This window comes from Bos indicus, chromosome 2 (genome assembly GCF_029378745.1).
Source record: "Bos indicus isolate NIAB-ARS_2022 breed Sahiwal x Tharparkar chromosome 2, NIAB-ARS_B.indTharparkar_mat_pri_1.0, whole genome shotgun sequence".
Lineage (NCBI taxonomy): Eukaryota > Metazoa > Chordata > Mammalia > Artiodactyla > Bovidae > Bos > Bos indicus.
In genome coordinates, this window is record NC_091761.1 from 125467120 (window position 1) to 125491104 (window position 23985).

At 55.1% G+C, this 23985-nt stretch overlaps 1 protein-coding gene across 6 annotated transcripts in view; it reads left to right on the forward strand.

Annotated features, from left to right (window-relative positions):
* Positions 1–23985, forward strand: part of AHDC1 (AT-hook DNA binding motif containing 1) — a 64783-nt gene that overhangs the window by 15737 nt on the left and 25061 nt on the right. Inside the window, exon 1 of one of the 6 annotated variants that reach the window (XM_070775581.1) lies at positions 18953–19208. The exons of the other annotated variants lie outside the window; for them this stretch is intronic. The gene's annotated coding sequence lies outside the window, so the exon portion shown is untranslated. Of the gene's footprint in view, positions 1–18952; positions 19209–23985 lie in introns of those variants that run through there. 6 annotated transcript variants of the gene reach the window in all.

A 23985-nucleotide genomic window follows, 5' to 3' on the forward strand; every position in this document is an offset into this window, starting at 1 on the left:
CCGTCCCAGACCCACGAGCCACGTCCGTGCGCCCCTGCACAACCTTCCTCGCCACTGCTCACAGGCTGATTCACAAATGCAGTGCGCGCACACACACACACTCCCCCGCATACATCCCCACCACTTTCTCACATGCATGCGTGCACACACACACACACTTTCAGAGCCTCCCTCACACCATCACTTGCCTTCCTCTGTCTCTCACAAACACTCCCTCTGCCAAGAGGGTGGCTCTGCTGCAGAGCAGCCCCCGAAGTGTTTGTCACTGTTCTCCATCACGTCCTCCCTGGCCTCAGGCTCTTCCCTTCCACCTCCAGACCCGCATCCTGGGGCCTTGTGCTCTTCCGTCATTTCTCTGTTTAGTCAACAATAATACACGGAGGGTCCATTTACTTCATTCAGCATATGTTGATGGAGCGCTGATCATGGGTTAAGCTTTGGGACTACTGTGGAGATGGGCTTCCCTGGTGGCTCAGCGATCAAGAATCTGCTGGCAGTGCAGGAGATGCGGGTTCGATCCCTGGGTCGGGAAGATCCCCTTGGAGGAGGGCGTGGCAACCCACTCCAGTATTCTTGCCTGGAGAATCCATGGATTGAGGAGCCTGGCGGGTTGCAGTCCATAAGGTCGCAAAGAGTCAGACACGACTTAGCAGCATGAGCACACACACGCACACACTGTGGTGACAGAGGTCCTTCCCTCGTTGAGCTCCCGGTTTTGTGGCCAGTTTGTTGGCTGCTTGTCTCGTCCGACTCGATTGTTAAGGTAACCCTTGATCTTCGATGTTGAGACATGAGTAGGGATTCACAGGAGGAGAAGCAGGCGGCAGGTGTTCTAGGCAGAGGGAACAGCATATGCCAGACCTACCAGTGAATCAGGGTATGGTAGGCTGGAAACCAAGGTGATGTTCAGAGACTGGAGGAACCGCTGCCAAGAGGGCAGAAGCCAGATGTCACAGAGCTCAGAGGCCATGCTCAAGGGTTTGGATTTTGTCCAGTGGCCCCACGGAGTCATGGGAAGTCTTCAGTGACAGGACAGGGTGCGGAGATGACGGTGGTCTGACCTAGAAGAGGTGAGTGGGAAGGAAAGGAGACTCATCTGGGAGCAAGGCCCGTGGTAGGGGTCCAGCTTCAGAGCTGTGACCTCGGAGAAGTCACACAACCTCTGTGCCCTGGGTCCATCATGGGAGGATGGGACAGGACAGGGGCTGGACTTGTAGTAGATGCTCAATAAACGATAGTTAGCAGTAGGACATGGCAGAGCATCAGATGAAGAGGAGACTGCACACCTACTGAGTGCTGAGTACCGTGCCAAGTGCTGGGGCCCAGAGGCGAGGTGGTCTGCGGCTTCAAGAAGCTCACATGCCACAGCCACAGCTCACGTGGACAGCAGAGAGTGGGGAGTGGGGTGGGGGTGGAGCACCTTGGAAGGTTAAAAGAGAAGGAGGGCTCTGGGGGCTCCCAGAAGAGCTGGCACTGACCCGGACCCTAAAGAGGCGGGGTTGAACTTAAGCAGGCAGAAGTGTAAGAAGGAGCTTCAGCAAGGAGGAGCCATGTGAACAACAGCCCAAGGGCAAGGAGTCTAATCCGGCTGTTGTGTGGGACACAGGAAAGGGGGGTCGTGGGATGGGATTATGGAGGCAAGACCGTGGTGGCCAGGCTAAGAGGGAGGTCAGCACAGGACTGAGCTGCACTCTAGAAATGCCATGTTTTGGAGGTGACATGGAATATGTCCATTAGAGACTCAGCTCCAGGCTCTGCCAGGAAGCCATGGGTGACGGAGAACAGATGCCTTGCCCTCTTTGACCTCGGTTTCCCCATCTGTGTGATGAAGTGTTTAGTCTTGTTTAGGAGGGAGTTCCAGTATCATGTCCTGGGATTGGTCCAGCCAGCTTTGCTAGACATGGGATTCTGGGCCTCAGCAGTGCTTCCTTCCTGAGCATTCTCTGCCAAAGAAAGGAGCAAAATGAGGGGTTCCCCGGAGGAGGTTCTGGGCACTCCAAATGAGGGGCCAGGAGCCCCGCACAGAAGGGAGAGGTATGCACCAGGACCCAACTCCAGCCCCAGAGGGAGCCCGGAAGAGAAGGCCAAGGTCCCTCTTCCCTCCTGCCTTGACCCGTATGGCGGCAGATGTGGGCCATGTGCCCAGGAGGGCACAGTGCCCAGTCCCTGGCCCAGAGGGCATCAGGACCCTTCTTGCCCACTGACAGAGGAGCAGAGCTTGGGTTCAGGAATGTGGCCCAGGGCTTAGAGTCCCCTGAGATTCAGGAGCCAGGAGGCCAATCTCAGGGTGGCAGAGCCAGTGAACACCCCCGGGTGGCTGGGTTCATGGGTACTTGGTGTTGCCTGGAACTGTGATCTAAGGCGAGTCCTGGTGACCCCCCAGCCACCCGGAATCCTGGCTGCAAGGGGCTCTTTAAGCATCTCACCTGTGAGGTGGGGCTGGCAGAGAATTAATTTCCTGTGCTATTTTAATTTTGCTGTATTTAATTTGCTGTTTATTTTAATTAATTAACGGCGGGTAATGGTCTATCGTAACTTGCTGCCTGCCGCTGGCTCCTCTTCCTTTTCGGAAGGGTGGAAGGCCGGGCCAGGCAGCTGCCGAGTTGGCAGTGGGGGCCCTGGACAGCCTTGGGGGCCTGCCCCTCTGCCCCTCTGTCCCTCACTCCAGGGGTCTTCTCTGTTCTCCCCAGTTCTCCAAAGCGGGGCTCTCGTCTTCCCCCTCACTGGTAGCCTCTCCTACTTCTTCCTCCTCTCCCCTAAGGCCTGCCTCAGGACCTCAGATGCTGTAACTTCATGAAGAGAGGCCAACATGAAGCCCCTGCCTGTCCCCCAAGAATTGTATTTTTATGTCATAGGTCGTGGACTAAAGGACAGGGCACTTGGCTTGCAACCTAAGTGGTGCTTACGGGCCGTTGGGGAAACTCGTATAAAGTGTGGGTCGGTTTTAAATGGCAGCTCCCTTCACCACCTTGGTGCCAAACAGCTCGCCCATCCCATGTGGTCAGGCCTGTGAGACACTCACATGTTCAGATACCTGTGAACACATCCACGGGTGTGATGTCAGTTATTAGTTAATCTCTAGGACAGAATTCCAAGGGAGGATTATCCCCTATAGAGAGGAGGAAGTGAGATTCAGAGAGACTAGGTGACTTGTCCAAGGTCACACAGCAACGAAGGAAAGCAGGGCCTGGACTCTGTCTATAATCAATCTGGCTATATAGAAAGAGTTAATAGGTAGAGGGAAGGGAGGGGAAGTGGCTTGGGGCTTAGGGTAGGGGGATTAGGTCCCGAAGACTGAAGAGGCCAGGAAATGGGGTCCTCTGGCTCTTGAGGGTGTGGGGAGAGGAGGAGAGTGGGTCCCTGGCACAAGGGGCTTCCCGAGGCGTGAGGTCTCTGCCACCTGTTTCCATTTCCCTCGGTGTCTTCGGTTATCTGTTTGGAGCTGGGGCTCGCTTTGTCACTTGTACTGTACTTCACCAGGGTGACCCTTCCGTGGCTAGGTGGAAGTCTACTTTTACTTATTTAACAAACACATAGCACTTACTGTGTCCCAGATACTCTTCTAACTTTATAAATAGATATTCATGTAGTCATCATGGTAGCTGCATTATTATTATCTTTATTTCACGTATCAGAAAAGTAAGGCTCAGAAAGGTTAAGTAACTTGTCCAAGGTCACACAGCCAGTACCTGGTGGAGCAGCCTTGGAACTTGCAACAGTGGGATCCATTAGTCCTTGTTTTGAGCCACCCTAACCATCCCACTCCCCTTGATGCTCTACATGGGAGCCCTGAATTCCCAGGAGATGTGGCATCTTCGGGGAGCCTCTAGTCTCAGTTGAAGGGAGATCTAGCCCCTTACTCGCCAAGCCCAAATCTCATAGGGCAGAAAGAGCCCACAAATCAACAGCTGCTTTGTGGGGGAAGCTGGCAGAGTGTCCAAGTGGGCCTGGCTGGGAGGCGCAGGTCAGTAGTTAGGAAGCCTCTGTAGAGCGTGGGCCTGCAGCCACAGTGCTGGCCACGGTAGCGGGTGGGGGACACGGAGACATTGACGAAAGTGTTGGCCTCAAACTGAGCCCTCAGAGAGCTTGCCGTCTGACTGACTAGAAAAACAAGGCAGGCATGTGTGACCAGTTAGCAACAGTTGTGTAAGAAAGTGGGAGAGAAACAGCATAAAATCCGATGCAATTGAAAGAGTTTGGGCTTGGAATCCTGTGTGGCCTTAGTTATTTGACCTCCACTCTCAGTCTCCTCACCTGTCATGGGGAAATAATGATGGCACTGACTCCATAGCGTTTTGTGAGGCTCAAATGAGACAAAATATGAAGGGTTTGAGCTCTGAATCTGGAGCCCAGTGAGCACCCGAGAAAGGCTCAACACCCAGAGAAAGAAAGGGACCTGCCCCTGGGGCTGGCTTTGGAGCAGATCAGGATGGGAATAGTGAAGATGAGGAGGCCAGTGAGGGTCTTGGCTCTGGAGTCAGACTGCTTAGGTGTAAATCCCAACCATGACGAGTCACTTACCCTCTCTGGGCCTCGATTTCCTTGTCTGTAAAATGGGTATAATAATAGTGCCCCCCCCCCCAAAGGGTATTCTGAGGATTAAACTAGTTAACTCATTTATTCAATAAGCAATATTGAGGGGACTTCCCTGGTGGTCCAGTGGCTAAGACTCCTCACTCCCAATGCGGGGGCCTTGGGTTTGATACCTTATCAGCGAACTAGATCGCACATGCTGCAGCTAGAGATCCCGCGTGCCGCAACAAAGATCGAAGATCCGGTGTGCTGCAACTAAGACCCGGCGTGGCCAGATAAATAAATAAACAAATAATAAGCAATATTGAGCACCTGCTGGGTGCCAGACATATCTCTATTCACCGCAAATAATAAACAGTCAATACACGTTAGTGATCTTATTATCTTCATCAGTCATTTTCAGAAGGCAGGGGACTGTTCAGGGAGGAGAAAAAGGGGGCTGAGGGTTTTCAGGATCTTTGCCTAAATGGGGAGGCACGACATCCTGATCACAAGCTGATAGGTGATGAGTGCTTACTATGTGCTGGGCAGGTCAGCTCATGAGACAGGGGATCATGTCATCCCCCTTTTGCAGGTAGCAAACAGGTCCAGAGACGTGCAGTGACCTGCTCAAAGAAACACAGCTAGTGGAGGTGGAGCTGGGGTTTGAGAGACTCAAAGGCCAGGCTCTTGATTTACAAAGCTTTAAACTTGATTGAGAGATGGCATGGGGTGGGGGCCGTGATCCAGGAGAGGAAGGAGGGAGAGACCTGGCCAGGAAAGGGACAGACATGGGCAGAGCCTCCAGGTTGGGCAGATAGTGAGGAATGGACCAAGTCAGCATCTGCCTCTCTGGTGGGTTTTCCCAGCAGTAAACAACTGAGGGAAGACAGTGAGGGAAGATTAGCTGCCAGGCTTCTCAGAAGAGGTGGGTCTTAAGAAACAGGCCGAGTTGAAAGAGATGACAAGCCAGTGCCTTCCTGGCAAAGCGCACAACATCAGCAAAGGCCCTGAGGTCAGCACGCAGCATGGCATAGGGCTGAGAAGCTGCCGGAGATGGCTAAGGGAGGTCAGAAAGAGGATTGGGAGGGCTGGAGGCCTCAGGGGCACAGGGAGAGTGACAGCCCCAGGGAGATAGGGAGGGTGACAGATTCTAGAGGCCTAGCTAATGTAGAAATAGAAATAACCTCCCATCTGGACAGGAAATAGAGCACAGTGATCAAGAGGGCAGGTCCTGGACATTCTAGTCAGGCTACTTCCTACCGTGTGGTCAGAGCAAGTCGCTTGATATCTCCTTCTCAAAATGAGGTACCTCTCTCCTAAGACAAGACCATCTGTGAGGGGGGCTTCGTGCAGTGCTGGGCACGTAGAAAGTGCTTGATTCATTCATTTATTCCTCAGCTACCAAGTGCACCCTTAGGCACACAGCAGAAAACAAAGTAGATAAAAATCGCTGGCCTCAAAGAGCTTATATTCAGAGGGTAACGACGCGAAAACCAGTGAAATACATGGCTTGCTGGATGGCGATATGTGCCAAGGAGAAAAACAAAACATGGAAAGGGCTTGGGGACTGCCAGGGTTACGGGTTGGTTGTAGTTTGAAGTAAACTTATAAATAGAGGCTATTGTGTAGAATTATTGTATGGCTATATTATAACATTATTTGCAGAACAGGTTGTAGCAGAAAAAAGTGCCTTGCAGTTTATGAGGCATTTATCCTTCATTAGAATCACTCGAGGTGTAGGTATTGCAGTTCCCATTTTATAGATGAGAACATTGAGGCTCAAAGAAAAGAATCTGACCTTGGAATCATGACTCTGAGGACAGGCTGCAGTGCCTGACTCCTAATGACTCCCTGTGACAAGAAGAGTGTTGTTCCTAAAAGTCTAGAGGAGAGGTTAATTGGGGTGGCAGGGGGACAGGGGGTGGATATAGACAGGGGCCAAGGTGGGTTAGCATCTCGGGGTGGGGCGGAGCTGGGGAGGAGGAGCAGGGGCCTCCTTCCAGGGCCAGAGCTGTGGTCAGCATACCTCGGCATGGCCTGATCAGAGTGAGTTCGAAGTGGCCGGACCCAGGGGCAACCCTGAGGGCAGAGCGGGGGCAGCAGCAGGCTGGCCCTGAGACACTGCATGATTGAACAGAGGGGCAGAAGCTGTCCAGAACTGAGTGAGTGTGGGGGTGGTATGGAGAGTATGGGGGAGGGGGGAGGGCTGACCAGACCAGAGAGAACAGTGAGGAGGTTGCAGGGCCGGAGCTAGCCATCCAGCTCTTGAATAGCAGGATGGAGACCTCGGCCTTGATGTCGTCCTCAGCGGTGGGGAGCTCTTAAAAGTTTCTGGAGCAGGGACACGGGTGTCATGAGAATGAGATTTGGGGAAGAAGAATCTAGCACTAGGTGGAGCAGATTCAGGGGAGGTGTTTGGAAGTGAGGACCCCTCTGGGGGACTGCCATAGCTGACTGGGCAAGAAGTGATGAGGAAGTCAGACCAGAAAGACCGCTTGGACTAATGGACAGAGTGGGGCCTGGGAGACCCTGCTTCTAGGTGCTAGCCTTGGGTCTGCCTCACATTTACTTTTTTTTCTTGGACTTGCCGTGTGCTGCTTGAGGAATCTTAGTTTCCCTACCAGGGATCAAACCCAGACCCTCAGCAGTGAAAACACCGAGTCCACCGGAGTACTCCTTGCCTCTCATTTTCTGAGGGACCCAGGGCTAGTCCTTTTCCCTCTGTACCTGTTTCCTTATTTGGATTGAACTAAAGCCGCCCACCACCCCCCTCCTTTTTTTTAACCCTGTGGGCTAAGAATCCATTTTGAGAAGATGATGGACCTCTTCAGAAAAAATACTAAAGCAAATTTTGGTTAAAATTTGCTTGAGGTTTACAAACTTGTCAAAGACCATTCATGGAAACAAGCTAGATCATCAATAATAGAAAAAATAGCAACTAGCATTACATGCTTTTTTCGGGGGGGCGGGGCATGCCACGGCATGTGAGATCTTAGTTCCCTGACCAGGAATTGAACCCAGGCTCCCTGCAGTGGAAGCATGAAATCCTAACCACTGGACTGCCAGGGAAGTCCCTAGCATTACATGCTTATTATGGGCCAGGTGCTGGGCAAAGTGCTATTATATACATCATAATCCTGTTAAGTCTGCTCAACAACCCAATGAGGCAGGTACCATTGTTTTATTGTTAACCGATAAGGAAGCTGAGGAGGCCTAGAGAGGTGCAGTGACTTGCCCAAAGTCAGAGCTGGAATTGAAGCTTGGCTGTGTCAGCTCTAGAGCTTGAGATCTTAGCTCCTTAGGTTAAGGGCTAGGATTTTTGGATGGAGTAAGGAGAAATGGCAAGAGGAGAGTAGATGCGGGGGGATTTTCAAAGAAAGCCGTGGAGAAGCAGCGCAAGAGTAAAACCATGGAGTCCTGAGATGATGGGCACAGGTGGCTGTAGGGAAAGATTCCATTTGGAGGTGCCTTGTCTAGCTTCCAGGGTGTTGGTAGCTGTCCCACACAACCCCCAGCTAAGTGACCTGCTCTGGAGCCTGTTGGGAAGGGGAGGGGTTGTTCTGTTTTCTTGGCTTGATTATGTCCTGCCCCCTTGGCAGGAAGAGCTTACCCCTGACTCTTGACTCAGCCTCCAGTGCTGTCTCTGGAATCTACCCTCCCTCCCCCTTCCCAAGGCCATTGACAAGGGCCAATGAGCCTTGATCTCTCTAGGAAAGTTCGGAAGAGGGAATACCCTTTCCAACCCAGAAAAGAGTACTGAGGCCCCTCTCCTGAGATCAGAGTGGAATCTGGAACCCAATCAGCATGGGTGCGTGTTAGGTTCTGGTTTAGAACCGGATCAGCAGTACCATCTAGGGGGAGGTTTTCTGGATTAGACCAGGCCATCATCTCAGGCTGGAATCTAGATTTATGGTGGGTGGGACTTGCTGGTCATCTAGAATAGGGATTGGAAACTTTCTGTAAATAGTTCGATAGTAAAAGTTTTGGGCTTTATAGACCACTGGGTCTCTGTCATTACTACTCAGTTCTGCCACGGTACTTTGAAAACATTCATAGTGCGTAAAAGGAATGAGCATGGCTCTGAACCAATCAAATTTGAATCCTAAAAACAAACAGCAAGCTAGATTTGGCCCTTGGGCCATAGTTGCCAACCCCTGGTCTAGAACCTTATTCTTCCTGTAGATGGCTAGATCTCAAACATGACTAGACAGTAATCTAAGCAACAAGACTGGGTGATCTAGAGCCACTCTCTTGCTGGATCTAGATATTGAGAACTGGTGATCAAGAAATGTACTAGACCGTGCTTTCAAACAGACTAAGGCATAATCTCTGGCTGAGCCAGATTCACAGAAAGCTGGGAAGGGCTGGTGTGGGGTGGTAAGATTTAGACCCACACATAAGGCTGTGGTCTGAACATGGGGAAGTGGATGAGCTAAAGCCACACAGATATTGATCTACAGCAAGCAAAGTCTTGGTCCAAAGCCAGAACACCATATGATCTAGGACAGGACCTGTCCAATAGAAATGTAATAGGGGACACATATGAATCTGCATTTTCTAGTAGCCACATTAAATAAGGTAAAAAGAAAGAAGTGAATTAATGTTAATCATATATCTTATATAACCCAATATATCAAAAATGTAATCATTTCAACATAAAACCATTGTAAAAAATCATTGTCTATTTTATATTCTTTTTTTCATATTTAGACTTCAAAAGCTAGTGTATATTTTATACTTACAGCACATCCCAGTTCCAACTAGCCACACTCCCAGTGCCCAGTAGTTAATTTATACCACATTGGGTGCATATTCTTCCAACGTCGGGCAGTTTGGAAGCAGGCTTTTCTTTGGGACCAGGGTCCAGAGGAGTGATGAGCCAGAATGACCTGGAGTAAATAGAGCTGGTCACACCGGAAGTTATATTCTTAGCAGACCTGAACTGGGTATAGACTGGCTTATCCTGGGAGAGCATCTAGGCTCCGGATTGGGAGGAGGAGGTGGTGGTGCTGGTGGTGTCCCTCCCTTGGAGTCCTGACCAACTGGCCTCCAGCTCTCCCTCCTTCCTCCCAGCGTCACCTCTGAGTCCCGTCTGGTCTGGCAGGTGGGGGTGGGGCAGGGTAGCAGCTGGACCCTTGAGGGAGCAGGAGCTCCACCCCTCCAAGCCAGCTGCTGCCAGCCTTCCTGGACTGACTCTGTGGAAACAGGGGGCCCAGAGACAGAAATAAACTGCCAGGTTTCCGGGGCGGAGTAGGGGGCCTGCCAACCTTTGTGCTTCCTTGCTAAGGGGTAGTGGAGGGGGACAGGAAGCAACTCCAGGCCCTCTCCCAGGCTGTTACCCCTGCATGTCGTCTCTCCTCACCCTCACGTGTCTTCATTCTCATGGGAAGGCTGGGCTAAGTCTAGAATTTGGTGGATTAGTAAATCCTGGGGGCCTGGGAGTCTGGGCCTGACCCTTGGGAGCAGAGTGTGATCCCTCAGGGCCCTGGACACAGTTCTGTGCCCATTTCTAGATCCCATCTTAGGGCCAGGGCAGGAACTGAACAGCTTCAGAGTGTTGAACAGCTTCAGAGTGCTGCACAGGGCATTAGACTAGGAGTTGGAAATCTGTGTTAGATGCTCAGCTCTGCCACTAACTGGGCAAAGGCAACTTGGGACAGATCGCTTTGAGCCTCAGTTTACCCTTCGATGAAAAGGGGACAGTGTTTGTCCTGCTTGTCTCAGGGCATTCTAGTTCAGTGGTTACTCAGACTCTGGAGCCAGAGCTTATCTGATTCTGGCCCCTGCCACTGTGTGACTTTTGGCGAGTCACTTAACTTAGAGCCTCAGTTTCCTCATCAGCAAAAAAGGAACATTACCTCCTTTATGGGAACTTTTTAATTAAATGCGTTTACTGCATGCAAATTATACAGGGCAAGTGCCCAGTATTGGTTCTTGTCCCTGGGTAGTCCATGAGCTCAAGTAGGTTGTAGTGAAAATGCGTTATTCAAATATAAGGGATTCTTCCTCTGTTAAGAGTTCTTTCGGACTCCCTCATTTTATGAACGAGAAAACTGAGGCTCCCAAAAGAGAAGGCGTTTTGGCCAAGGAGAGGCATACGGCGAGCAAAACCTTTATTTCCGTAACCCCTCTTGTAAAGCCAGGTAAGGCTCATCCCCAAGTTACAGGTAAGGAAATCGAGGCCGGTGATTGGCCACTGGTGCATAGCCGCGCCATCCAGTAAGGCCTGAGTCCGTCGCTGGGGAGGGAGTGCCCTGGCCGCCCGTGTTCACCGGAGGAGGGGCGTGCAGGTAGCGGGCGCCGTGGAGCCGCAGCCGGAGCCAGGCGCTCTATTAATAATCCCGCCGCTCTGCCTCGGCCGAGAAGCGCAGGTCCGCACCGCCGCCGGGCGCCTCCCGGGCCTGGGCCGGGGCCCGAGCCCCAAGCCGGATCGCGGCGGCCCTCCCTTTCCACCAGCCTCCCCCCGCCACGTGACCCCCTCTCCACTGCGCGGGCAGCCGAGGGCCCGGGCTGGCGGGCCGGGGGCCAGGAAAAAGCCAAAAAACACCGAGGCCGGGCCGCTCCCCTTCCCGCTGAAAATAGCCCCCGGCCGGGGCTGCCACGCATTCCGCTGGGCCCGGGGCGCGGGAAGGGGCGGCCGGCCGGGCCCCCCGCCCGGCCCGACGTGGCTGCCCGGCCGGGTTGGAGGCGGCGTGGGGCGGGGGTGGCGGGGGGAGCCGAGGGCGGGCCGCGCGGCCGGCCGGCATGTGGCTCTCCTTCGGGGAGCCTTGGCAGCCCGGGCTGCGCGCTGCGCCGGGATGATGGAGAGCTTCTGGAATTTCCTGCAGCTGGAGAGCGCGGCCGGCCGGGGGAGCGGGCTGAGCGCGCGGCTCGGGAAGGGGCGCCTTGCAGCTCGACCCTAGGGGGCGCCCCCGCGGCGAGGGTAATAGCGGGTGGGGTGGGGAGGGTAAGAGATCTCCCGCCCCGCCTCCGCACGGCGCACCAGGCGAGACGAGCTGCACACACCGCCTCCGTGTCCCGCCGTGCTTTTTCGGGGGGTCTGGCTGGGGTCCAGTCCCGCCCCCTCCCGGCCGGGGCGGCCTAGAGGGACCAGGTGCAGGCGGCGCCCCTCCCCCAGCCGCCTGGTTTCCCTCTCGGCCCGTCACCTCCTCCAGGAGTCAGTAGCTCAGGCCTCATCTGGGAGGGATGGGGGGGCGGGGGGTGGCAAGGCTTGAGGGCCGCTCAGGCCTGCCAGGTAGCCGGAGAGGCGGCGGCGGGAAAAGCCGCGGACCGTTCGGCCCGAGAACCGCTGGGGCTGCAGACCAGAGCCTCCTGCTCAAGCTCATGGCCCCCCGAGGGCTTCTAGGAGGGAGGTGAGGCAGCCAGCTCACAAGAACCCCCACCCCCATTCCTCGCAATTGCGGACCCGGTGGGGGTCGGATGGGCCAGAAAAATCCTGGATAGTTTTCTCGACGGCTGCGGCAGCTTTCTTTGGGGGGCCGGCTCTGCACCTTGCAGGTCTGGGAATCCAGAAAAGGGCTCCCGGGAGGGCTTCCTTTTACAAGGAGCCCTGAGATCCAGGGGAGTAGGTAAGTGACCCCTTAGGGCTCACTCTTGGCACGCTGGCTTGCGGGAGGGAAAGAGGTCTACCTTACCCTTTGTGGGGGAGGGGAAGGGATGCTTTCCCACCACTTCGCTAGTTCCAGTACCGTTTGGTGCTCTGCAAACCGTGGAACCGTTTGGCAACTCAGCAGGCACCTCCCCGTCCTGGGTTGGACCCCACCCCCGCCCCCCCGCACTTGCCAGTGGTCCCTGTTCCACTTCATGTCCTGCCCCAACCCAGCAAACCCTCACTGCGTGAAAGAAGCCGAGGGGATCGAAGGTACAGTTGTGATATCTTCTCTGTCGCTCCCTGGCTGAGTGACCTTGAGCAAGCCCCCTCACTCCTTAGTCCCTTTGCTCATTTGAAATGGATGGTAGAAGGTAGGCCACAACAAAGATAAACAAAACAAAAACGAATTAGAAGGTAGTCCGCGGCCTTGTGGTGGGGCTTAAAGTTGCACAATATTTAAAGCAATTCCCATAGTGTCTGCATACAGTCAGGACAGGAAATAAAGGGCACCTGTGTATGAGACAGCCAGCCCCACTCAGAGCCTTCAAAAGTGTTTGAATCTCTTCTCCAAAAGCCCTGAGAAATTTGGCCTTGCAAGGTAAGTAGTGCCTCTCAATTGGGCTGGGAAAGATGGAAGGAGCTTGGTTCTGTTGAGTGTTCATTTATTTACTGAACACACACTTACCGTTATTCTCAGCTCCAGTCTGGGGGAGAGACTTACACATTTGCTCTGGAGACTGAGAATCAGGGTGGTCACCACATTGTTAAAGCTGGAAGGGCCCTTAGAAATCCTTCCTGCTAGGCTTTCTTTTTTTTTAACCTGGGAATTCCCTGGTAGCTCAATTGGTAAAGAATCTGCCTGCAATGCAGGAGACTTGGGTTCAATCCCTGGGTGGGGAAGATCCCCTGGAGAAGGAAATGGCAACCCACTCCAGGATTCTTGCCTGGAAAATCCCATGGAAAGAGGAGTCTGGTGGGCTATAGTCCATGGTATTGCAAGAATCGGACACGGCTTAGCGACAAAACCACCAGAGGCTAGCTCTTAGTACAGATGGAGAAACTGAGGTCCAGGGAAGGGGTGGGGTCTTCTCACTCCTTCTACTGTTGGGATGGGGGTGGGGGCAGGGGCTGGCAGAGAGCTCTGGGCCTGAGAAGTTGGGGCAGCCCCTGGCCCAGCTCCCTGGAGTATGGTCCAGGCTGGCTGGGAAGCTGATGGAATTCTGCTTTCCTCTCCCTCTCATCTTCTTGCTGACCTTTCACTCCACCTCAGCTAGAGTGGGTGGGGGTGGAACCCAGATACCCAGATTCAAATTCAAATGCTTGTTGGCTCCCCCTCAGCCCAGGATGTTGGGCCTGGGCCTGTGTCAACTCCCACCCTTCCCTCTCCTCCTACCCCTCCTCCCCCCAGTTCTCCCTGTTTCCTGTTGGATGGGCCTTCCCTGTGTACTGGAAGGAACTCAAGGCTCCATTTGTTGTCTGTGTGAACTTGAGCAAACTACACCACCTCTGTGAACCTCATTTTGCTTTTCTGCAAAGTGGAGTTGAAATAAAAATTACCTTGCAGAAAATCTCTTTCGCAGCATCCCAAAGGCTCCGTGGCAGAGATCTATTTAAATAACAAAAAGCAGGGACTTCCCTGGTGGTCCAGTGCTCTGGATGGTGCCCTTCCACTGCAGGGGGAGAAAGTTCGATCCTGGTCTGGGAACTAAGCTCTCATGTGCCACTGCCAAAAAGTAGTAATAATAATAAAAAAGGCAGGGATTCCCTAGACGTTCTAGGCGAGGTATAGGGAACAGAGCAGCCTCCTTTCACCTTTGATTTGGGGAGGGAGCTCTCTGGAGCCCTGGAATAGAAAGTGGGTTGGAGGTGAATGTGTACCAGATCATTTTGGCAAAGTACAAATTTGAGCAAATCCATGTGGACCCCAGATTCTGAGGCTGCCGGGGTCCCATGTATCTGAAGACACCGCAGGGCAGTTCTCATAAGCTCTCCAGGACTACAGACCCTCCCTCTCCCAGCTAATCCAGTTCCATCTCACTCTGGGCTGAGTGTCCTCTACCCCCAACCCCCATTATCACAGAGGACTCTCAGAGACTAGAAAAGAAGGGCTGTGTGGCTTTGGGCAGGCTGCTTCCCCTCTCTGGGCCTCGGTTTCCTCCTGCATAGAGGAGGAGGCTGGATTAGTGACTCCCTAAGGCACCTTCCAGCTCTGACAGGCTCGGAGCCTGTGTTGACTGATGTATCCTAGGAGATAGGAGCACACAGAACCGAGTCAGCTGGGAGATTCTTGTTGAGGTATATTCCACCCGGCCCCCCCACCCCAGAAAGCTGGAGTGCCTCCCTCCCTAAGACACACCCTCCAAGGATACTGGCTGAGATTGTGGTGGGTGGAGGGGGGCATATCACCCAAGTGGTGCTACTGATTCCCTGTCAATAGAGAGGCCTGTGCCTAAGAACAAGAGCTGGTGTCAGGCGGGGCTGTGAGACTCCTTGCTTCTAGGGGAAGGGAATGTGTGTGTCAGTGACCAGTCAGCCTCCAGGGAATGGGGGGCGCGGTGCATGAGGCAGTTAGCTTGTGGGACGGTCCAGAAGAGTGGTCACAGGGCCAGTTTACTGGTGTATGCAAGACAAGGAGGCTGACAATGGGAGGGAGGAAAAAAAAAACCAGATGAACCACAGAGTCAGGCTTTAGGTTAGGGCAGGCTGTTGGGGAGGCACCAGCCTCACGGGGAAGTGTTGGAATATTCAACAGTCTGACACAGTTTTGCCTGTGCCCAGGATTGTCAGCTTGTTTATAGGTCCTGTGCTGAACCGCACTGTTCGGAATTGCTGTTGTCACATTCTCATGTGGGGGTATCTGTGTAAGGGTGTTGTCAAGGTTTAGTCATCAGCAAGAGTCTGGCTGTTTTCGGAGAGTATCTGTACAGGATGGCATTATAAGGCAGTTAGGCAGCTTTTGTCCATTTGGGGTGCTATCAGATTGTACGAGGGGCGTTGGTTCTGGCTGCTAGGAAGCCTTGAGCCATCTTGGGGACATTGCCAGGCTGCTAGGGAGGGTGTTCTTAGGCTGTGGGAGCATCCTGGCCATGCTTTAGGTGCCTCTTCCTCCTCCATCTCTTACACACTGGGAGAGCGGTCTGTCTTCATCAGTCCCTCCGCAGGTAGGCTAGCAGGCAGTCACAACCCGCTCACACTCGCAGTAATTTTACCACGGTGCCTAAATCAGGACCAGGCGTGAATTGACCTTTTAACCCCTTCCCCGCCAGGGGATTAGACTCTGTTTCCTGTTCAATCTCCTCCAGAGCCAGTTCCATCCCTCCTGGGGGGGACCCCCAAGGAGTGGATAAGCAGCCCCCACCATCTCTTTTCTCCCCCTCCTCTGTAGAGCCTTGGCAGGGGTGGGGGGGGCACGGGGTGGATGCTGAGGTCCAGGCTGGTGCAGGGCCTGGCAGGAGCTGAGGGCCCAGGCGGGAGTGATAAATATTGAAGAGGGATTTCAGTGTGGGCTGGAGCAGCTGCAGTGGTTCGAGTGTCACACTATCTCTCCCCAGGTTTACTGACCCATTTCCATTCACGCGGCTGCTGGTTTCCTAGCAACGGCAACAGTCCCCCCAGAACAGGCGGAGTGTGTGTCTGCCATTAGCGACTGCCGCAACTGTGTCAAGGTTACCCCGCTCCCTGCAAACCCACCCCGGCGGGTTTGTTTTCTGCCAGTGCCTGGCACACACCGTGCCAGCCAGGGAGGGGGAGGGAGGGGGCCGGGGGCCAGCCCAGGGGCTTGGGTGGGGGTGGGGGGCCAAGGAGGAGCTGTAGTTCCCGGTCCAGTGAGAGCCAACTTGGACTCAGGCCGAAGCAGGCCCCCCCCCACCCTTGGCTGGTGGAATTCCTGAGCCCGAGGGGAGCAGGGGGCGGGGTTGTCCCTCAGCCCTGACCCCCGAGATTCCAGAGCCTAGGGGGAGGGGTGTGGGCCGAGGGGCCTCCGGGAAGCCTGCCCGATCTGACCCCACCTGGCTTGTTCTGCTCCTGCCCTGGCTTCCTCCCACTTCTGCGCAGCTCCGTGCTCTTCTCTGCTCTCAGCTCTTTGTCCCAGCCTCTGTGCCTGGTCTCCCCCCTCAGACTCCCCAGGGCGAGGTTGTATTTCTCCCATCAGACTAGGAGCTCCTGAGGTTGGGGTTCATGGTACCTCCTTTCCTTCTCTTCCCTCAGCTCCAGTTCATGACTGTTTTTCTAAATGTCATGGGAGATGAGACTAAACACTTGGGGTAGCAAAGGATAAGTTTCCTTAACAGGGACTAGCAGGGCAAATACCCCCATTCTACCTCCTGGGTGAAGTAGGTTCTGCCTGCACCGCCCAGGCTGGCAGCACTTGTAGGGGAGGGGCCACTGGAAATAGAGGAGGACCCTTCTTTTTCACCCTGAAAGCCTGGCTGCAAAGGGTTAAAGCAGTTCTTCCCCCCCACCTTGGTATGTAAGCTCCCCTCCAGGCTGGGGAGATGGGAGGAAGAGGGGGGGGTCTGTCGCCTTATAGCCACTCATGTGGTCAACTCAGACCTGACCAGTCACATTCCTGCCCAGGAGGATGAGGCTTGAGGTGGAGAGGTAGGGACCTGGAGGGGGCTGGGTGTGTAGGATTTGGGGAGTTGGGGTACCGAGAAGGTGGGGCACGGGGCTGCTGGGAACTTCGAAGGATTGTGCAATGTAAACCTCTGGAAGCCTGTATCAGCCTCCTGTCCCTCTGGAACTGTCTCCCTGTCTTTCCTCCTAGTTTGCACCCCCAGAACATTCCCGTGGTCCCTGTCACTGTGACACAGGTACAGATGCAGTCCCAACTCTAAACAAAGAAAAGTGTGTTGCGGAAGCAGTTTCCCACATGCAGGATGGCGCAGAGATTTGTGGGTAGTCTCCACTGTGACTTTCTGGTGCTTGGAGGAGGTCGGCTGGATTTTTGGCTGGGTCGGAGGCTCTAAGATCTAGGGTACAGAGCAGGCTGTGCTTGACAGTAGAAAGAGACCTGGGCGGGGACACAGACAGCCTGGTTCTCTGCCCAACCTTGTGCCTGACTCCCCGTGGGCTCAGTCTCCCCATGTGAGGGGCTTAGGCCAGTGGTCTCTAACAGCCCTCCTGTCCTGTTGGTCAGTGGTTCTGGGTGAGGGATGAGGAAGTGAGGGGCAGTGGTCTGGAGGGACTGTGGGAAGCTGCCAGCTCCAGGGGGAGTTTGCAATGTGATCCCAGAGCGAAAATAGCCCAGGTCATTTTCAGCTGCTTGGGCGGAGGTATCTGATCCCGCCAGGGCAGGGCAGCTTGGGCAGGGGGCAGGGAGGAGCATTCTGTAAAGCTCTCTGGGAAACCAGACCCCAGGATGGGATGGTGGGGAAAGGTTGGCATGCCCGGCTGGACTTCCTGAGGACCCCCCCACCCCCACCCCATGGGGGCTCTGGAATTTTAAGATGAAGAATGCAGAGGGTTAACAGGAGGTGAGGGCTGGACTCCAGTCCCCTTTGGGTCCTGGCCTGGATGAGGTGAAAGGTCAGCCCCAAGGAGTCCAGGCACAGCTGGGGAAGGAGTAACCCGATCCTTCTCCCTAGTCCTGCTCAGGGGATCACAGAGCTGCCTCCCCCAGGAAAGGTACTTTGACATCCCCAGGAAGAGTTTGTTTCGACTTGTTCTCAGCAGGCAATGAGGGGTAGGGGAGGGTCCTGGCCCAAGGGGTCAGGGAGAGCTCCAGGCCTGGAGCCCCAGCCAGTATGGCAGTGCTTTGTCATCCTAAGGTCAGGGGAGGTGGAGGTGAGCTTGCTGGAAAGGTTAGAGGTAGCGTGTTGTGGCCCTGCTCCCATTCTGTGTTCCATTTATGACTCTGATGGCCAACACTGAGGATTGAGGAAGCTTAAAGTTAGGAGACTACCCGCCCTCAACACACACACTGATTAGTGAGAGAAACTGCCAGCTACTAGACAGTGACATTACGATGCGTTTGGGGTGGTGAATTACCCTGACTCTGAAATGGCTTTGCTGTGTGTGATGGGGTCGTTACAGAGATAATACACAGAAGAACATGGACTCTGAAGTCAAGCCTGACCTGGGTTCAAATCCTTGTCTCTGTCTCAGACAAACTTTTTAACCTAAGCCTCAGTTTCCCCAACTACAAAATGGGACTGATCGTCTTCATCATAAAGGGCAATCGTGAGGGTTGGGAGAGAGCAAGTACTCAGTAAAAAGTAACCCTTAATGGGCCTCATTGTGTCCCAAGGCTCCAGAGGAGTTGGTGAGCTACAGCTGGTCTCAGGAAGAGGAGAGTTACGAGACTGTGACGGGGTCAGTGTCCCCAGGGCTCTGCGTGAGGCTGTGGGAGTATCCAGGTCACTTGGGGTTGGATGGGGTGAGGTAAATGATGTTTAGTCTGTAGCAAAGGGTGGTTGGGGCAAGGTTCTTCTTAACAGCCGACCTCTGAGGCTGGCGACAGCCCCCTCTGCTGCCTACCCCGGCGGGTTTGTGCAGCCATGTGTGGGTGTAGCCTGTCCCCGGAGTGTGGCTGTAGGTATGTTTGAGAAGGCGCAGGCATCCCAAGAAAGAACAAGTTGCCTTTTGTACAAGCCCAACCCCGGGGCGGGTTGGGCCCTCTCTGGGGGATCCCCTGTTTCTGCGCCCGGCTCTCAGCCCACGGGACAGCGCCCCAGCCGCGCCGGCCACCTAAGGGGGCTGCGAGGCTGCCTGAGCGCCCCCTCCCGGGGGATCCACGCTTCGGGCCTGGAGCTGGGGGTGCGGGGGGCGGGGAGTGGTCTGGGGCAGGGGGCGTGCTTGGAGTCCTGGCCCCGCCCACGTGACGTCACCCAGGTGCTACCAATCTCTGGGAGCCGTGCCCACGGGCGGCCCGCCCCTTCCAGGCTCCGCGCTCTGAGATCTGGAGGCGCCGTGGGTGGAGGAGGCGGCAGGGCCGGCCCACGGGGCGGGGAGACCATTGAAAGGCTTCGCCCTTCCTGCCTTGGGCGGGGCTGAGCACACGACCCTGAGAGCGAACCGAGCTGCTCTCTTTGAAGAACCTCACAAGACCTCCTTTCTTCCTGGAGCACTCAACCTTCTTGCCCACCTGTCCAAATCCTACCAGGTACCACTTTCTGCAGGAAGCCTTCCAGAACCGACCTCTCCCCCACCCCCCACCAATCTTTTTTCTTATTACCTACACCCTTTTAGCGATCCTCAGTCATACCAGTACTGACTGCTACTAACACCAGCAGCTGTCCACTGAACCATTTACTGTGTACCAGGCCTTTACGGGTCTTTCATGGAATATCTTACCTGATAGATCTCTGATTGCTTTCCACCTTGTATTATGAGCCTTTCGCACCCACTGGATTGGAAGTTCCTCTGGGAAGTGGTTCCAGACATGGCATGGCTCAGAATAGGCACTACTGAATGTTTAGGATGGATAATAAATGAAGAGACAGGCTCATGGAGGGAAAATATCCTGGCAGAAGTCCCACAGCAAATAGGTAGAAGAATCAAAGCTAGAAATGAGGTATCCAGGCTCCATTCAGGCCTTTAGTTCTGGTGTGTGACTAAGAGTAGGGAATTGCAAAGAAGGATGGCATAATCCTCCTCTCTCCCCGTAGGAGGGCTTCTCCCCCCACCCCCCCACCAAAGATCAGAGGAACCCGAAATCTGTTTTCCTCTGCAATTCACACACCTTGAACCAGAATCTCTGGCTCTTGAGAGGATGAGGAAGAAACAGTGATGGAGGAGCTGGGAGGGCTTTTGTAGGCCAAAGTGTTACCTCTGGGCTGTAAGGAGTAGTGTGGTTCCAGTAATTGGGGGTACTGGTTCTGGGGACATAAGGCATTTAGTTTGCAGGTGGGAGGTTCCAAGTTGAGCCGCGAGGAGGGTTGGGAGCCAAGGTATGTAGGGATTCAGTGCAAGGGAGGCAGGGTTTGTGCTGGGCAAGCACCACCCCCCCACCACCACCAGGCTGGCCTGGTGGAATGCTGGGAGGCCCAGGGGATGGGGCCAGGCAGCCAAGGTGTCTCCGGTGGTACAGAAGCAGTTAAGAGCTGCCTCAGCCCGTTCCTTCAGACAATTAGTGACATCTCGCTTGACAACACCACACTGAGCCGATGCAGACCTCAGCCCCCCTCCCGGCCCCCCCACGGCCGCTTCAGCTGTTTATTCTTGGGCTTTAACAATTGGGATTCTGACTTGGAGGAGCGGGCGCCCCGCGCTGCCCTCTGACCCTCCGTCGCCTTGGCAACTGGAGCCCGGTAGGCCTGGGCTCTGCGTTAGGATTACAGATCCTGAATTCACAATCTTGCTGCTCCCCTGCAAGCAGAAGCAGCAGCGGCAGCATGTGGGATCTTCAGCTAGACTGGAGGGGACAAGAAAGAGGATCCCCAAGGGCCAGCCTGAGGCACAGGTGGGGAACCAGGGATGCCCACAGGCAACCCAGAGCATGGTGTGCCCCCATGGAGTGGAGCAGGGCCCAGAGCTTTTCTCCGTTCCCAACATCTCCCATCCTCTGTCTGGAAACTTTCTTCCTAGTAGAGCCCCCAGGGCAGGGGCCAGCCTTCTTCATCACCCTCCCCCTGTTTTTCCCCCAAGTCAGCCCCCTACCATGCCCAGACCTCCAAGTGCCAGCAGACTGTGCCCCTGCAGTGCCTGCAGCCATGGCAACAGCCCCCCCCCTTGTGAGCTCTCCTCCTCCCCCCCACCATCCCCCCCACCCCAGCAACCAACTGCCCCAGCTGAAACCGGAGCCGACGCATCTGTGAGCCTCATGCCCAGACTCACATTCCATTTCTGTCCGCTGTCCCCCCCAGCTCTGGCGACGACATCTCCCCCTCCTCCTCTTCACACCCCCTCCCTCCTTGCCTCTGTCTACTCCTGCTGCCCCCATCCCACCCCACACACACACTTTATCACTTAGTGTCTCCCCCTTCCTGCCTTCCCAGTCTCTGAGTGCCTCTCCCCCTCTCCCTCTGTCTCCAGTGGTCTTTGGGTGTGTCAGTCAGTCCCTCTGTCTCCAGCTTCCTGTGGTGTCTTCAGTCCCCTGTGCCTTGCCCCGTCTGTGGCAGCCCCTTCTCCATCTCCTTCCCCTCTGCAGGTGTCTTGCTCTCTCTCTCTGTCTTTGTCTCTGCCTCGTTCTGCTTGTCTCTCTGTCTCTTTGTCTTTTTCTTCCTCCTCTATCCTTCTCTCCCTGAAGGGAAGACTTCCTGTCTCTTTCTGGCTCTTTTCCTTCCTCGAGCTTTTCTCTGTCTTTTTGTCTCCCCATCTCTGTCTTCTTAACCTCATTCTGCCCTGTTTCTCTTGCCCCCCGACATGCTTCCTGTTTCCGCCTCTCTCTCCCTGAATCCGATTCTCTGCCTTGGTTTCTCCTTTGTCTCTCTTCCGACTCTCTCCTTCTAAATTCATAGATTTCTTTCCAGTCTTCTTTCTCTGTTTCCTAGTCATGAGGGGTCATTCCCCTCATGGCCCCTGGGATGGTGGGGGTCTCTCCGGAGTCACCCCAAAGGAGTCCTCTTTCAAGATAATCCTGGTGTTCATTCGGCACATGTAGTTGAACCTGAGATGAGATGGGGAGGTTCTAAGGGCAAAGAGTCAGCAGGGCGTGGGGCACAACGAACCAAGATTACCAGGCCTCTCTTCCCTTCAGAGGACGGGCTCCATCATCTAGTTTACCTTCACCCAGCCTAGGTAAGGGCAGACGGTAGTTGTTAGGGGCTGAACTGGCCCAAGAAGCCCCCTGGCTCTAGGAACTCCACGAAAAGCATGTTTAGGCCTCCTTCCCTGATTCCTGGGATTTGTTTCTCCCCCTCATACAATGATGGCTGCCTCAGACTGTGCCTCAGTTTCCCCTCTGGTACAGAGGGTATAGTCCCCTTGCTCTATCTCTGACTCCTCTTGAGTGCTTTGAGTTCCTGGAGCAAAATCAGGGTTATAAAGAACAGGGAAAGGGTGGAGTGACTTCCGCCGCCCTTGCTCACCAATACTTCTGTGCTGGAGGGGGACTTCAGCACAGAAGAATTGGTTTGGCTCAGGGCTGGGGTGGAATAAGGGTCCTGTCTCCTTAAGTGTCTGGTGGAGGACAGTGCCCCCTCTCCCCCCCGACCCACGACTGGCAGCCCTTGCTGTCAGGCCCTCCTCCTCACACCCCCTCTTTGGAATGAGCTTGGAGTCATGGGAAACAGACCCTGGGATGGCGGTGCCAGGCCTCCAGGGCCTAGCCCTTGCCTCTGGGTGTGATGAGACCTGGGCAGGCAGACAGTTCTAGGACTCCTGGGTCTGGGCACTACTCACCAAGGGGCCAGGCGGGGGAGTAGGGGTGCCTGGGGGAGGCGGGTTTGCACGCAAGGCATGCCGGGCCCCCTCGGCGGGTGGGTGGGGGGAACAAAGCTGGCATCGAGGCCTCAGCTAAAATTAGCCGCTTCCCTGCGCGGGAGCGAGCATGCCTGCCAGCCGCCCAGATCGCCGCTGCCTCGGCAGGCCATCTGTCGCCACGTTTTGCTCAGTCCCTCAGGGCCCCCCAGCTCCAGCCACCCCAGGGGCTAGAGAACTCTGCTCTGAGGCTGTCCCTGGCCAGGATGCTGGACACTGCTGCTGTCGTGCTGTGTGACCTCAGTCTAGGCCTGTCCCTCTCTGGGCTCCTGTACAACAACAGGGCCCCAGATGCTGACATCCCAAGACCCCCCCCAGTCCTTGCAAGCACCAGGTGCTGGCGCCACTCACGGGGGCTGGGGTGCAGGCTGCCTCCCTAGCCTTCTGGTCTGAAGTCTGAAGGTGGACCACGTGGGTAAAGGTCAAGCTATATGACAAACTCCTGTCCATTTTCTTGATCTTCATTGGACAGGAGAGCAGCTCTGTAAGCAACAGTACACACACACACACACACACACTCACTCACTCACTCACTCTCTCTCTCCCTCCAAGCAGTCCTACAGAAACAGCTTCAGGCGGGAAGCCTGGAGGCAGAGGCTGGATTCAGCTGATACTAACTTGCCCTGTGGTTTGGGCAAGCCTCCTGCCCTTTCCTAGTCTTATCTTCCCCTCTTCAATAAGAAGCTCCCATTTCGGGACTTCCCTGGAGAGCCAGTGGCTAAGACTGCACTTCTAACGCAGGGGGCGTGCGTTCGACCCCTGGTCAGGGAAGCCTCTCTGCTCTCCAGTTGAGGCAACTGAGCTCCAGAAAGCAGAGGTTCCTGGTGAGGAAGCAAGCAGTGGGCCAGGGTGTGAGCCGCCATGTCCTTCCTCCTCAGCACCTCCCGGGTTACTGCCTCTTCCCCCTCCCCAGAGCCAAAGAGACTGAGCCTCTGCTCCAAGGTCACTCCGCTTGCCCTGGGAGGAGCTCAGACTTGAACCCAGGCCTCTTGGCTCCTGTCCTCCTCACTTTCTGGCCAGCAGGCTGGGCCTGTTCCCTGGGTGAGTCATGCCCCTGGACTTTGGCCTCCTTGTCAGGCTCTGTGGCCTGAATTGGAGAGGGGGCCTTGGTAAGAAAGAGGGGCTCCTCTGGCCGCAGTGGGTGTCTGAAGCGATCATCCCACCCTGTCTATCCTGGGCCCCCGAGCGTGTGGTGACAGCCACCCCTACCCCACCTGACTCCACAGCCTCCGAGAAGTCCTGTTAGGACCTGCTCCTCAGGCCTTAGGGCCAGGACAACCTCGTTGGCCTCTGCATTCTATTCCCCCCAAAGCAACTACGTTCTATTAGAAATGGGGGGGAGCGCTGCTTGGGAAGGTGGCATTTTCAGGTTGTCCATGCCCAGGCGGCCTGCCTTCTTCCCGGTACTCATCCTCCTGGCCCCGGACTACCCAGGAGAAAGGCCATGGCGCCGCCCCTCCTGGTGTCCAGGGACCAAGGTCACGCCCAGAGCCCTGTGCGCCTCCACCTCCTGGGGCCAG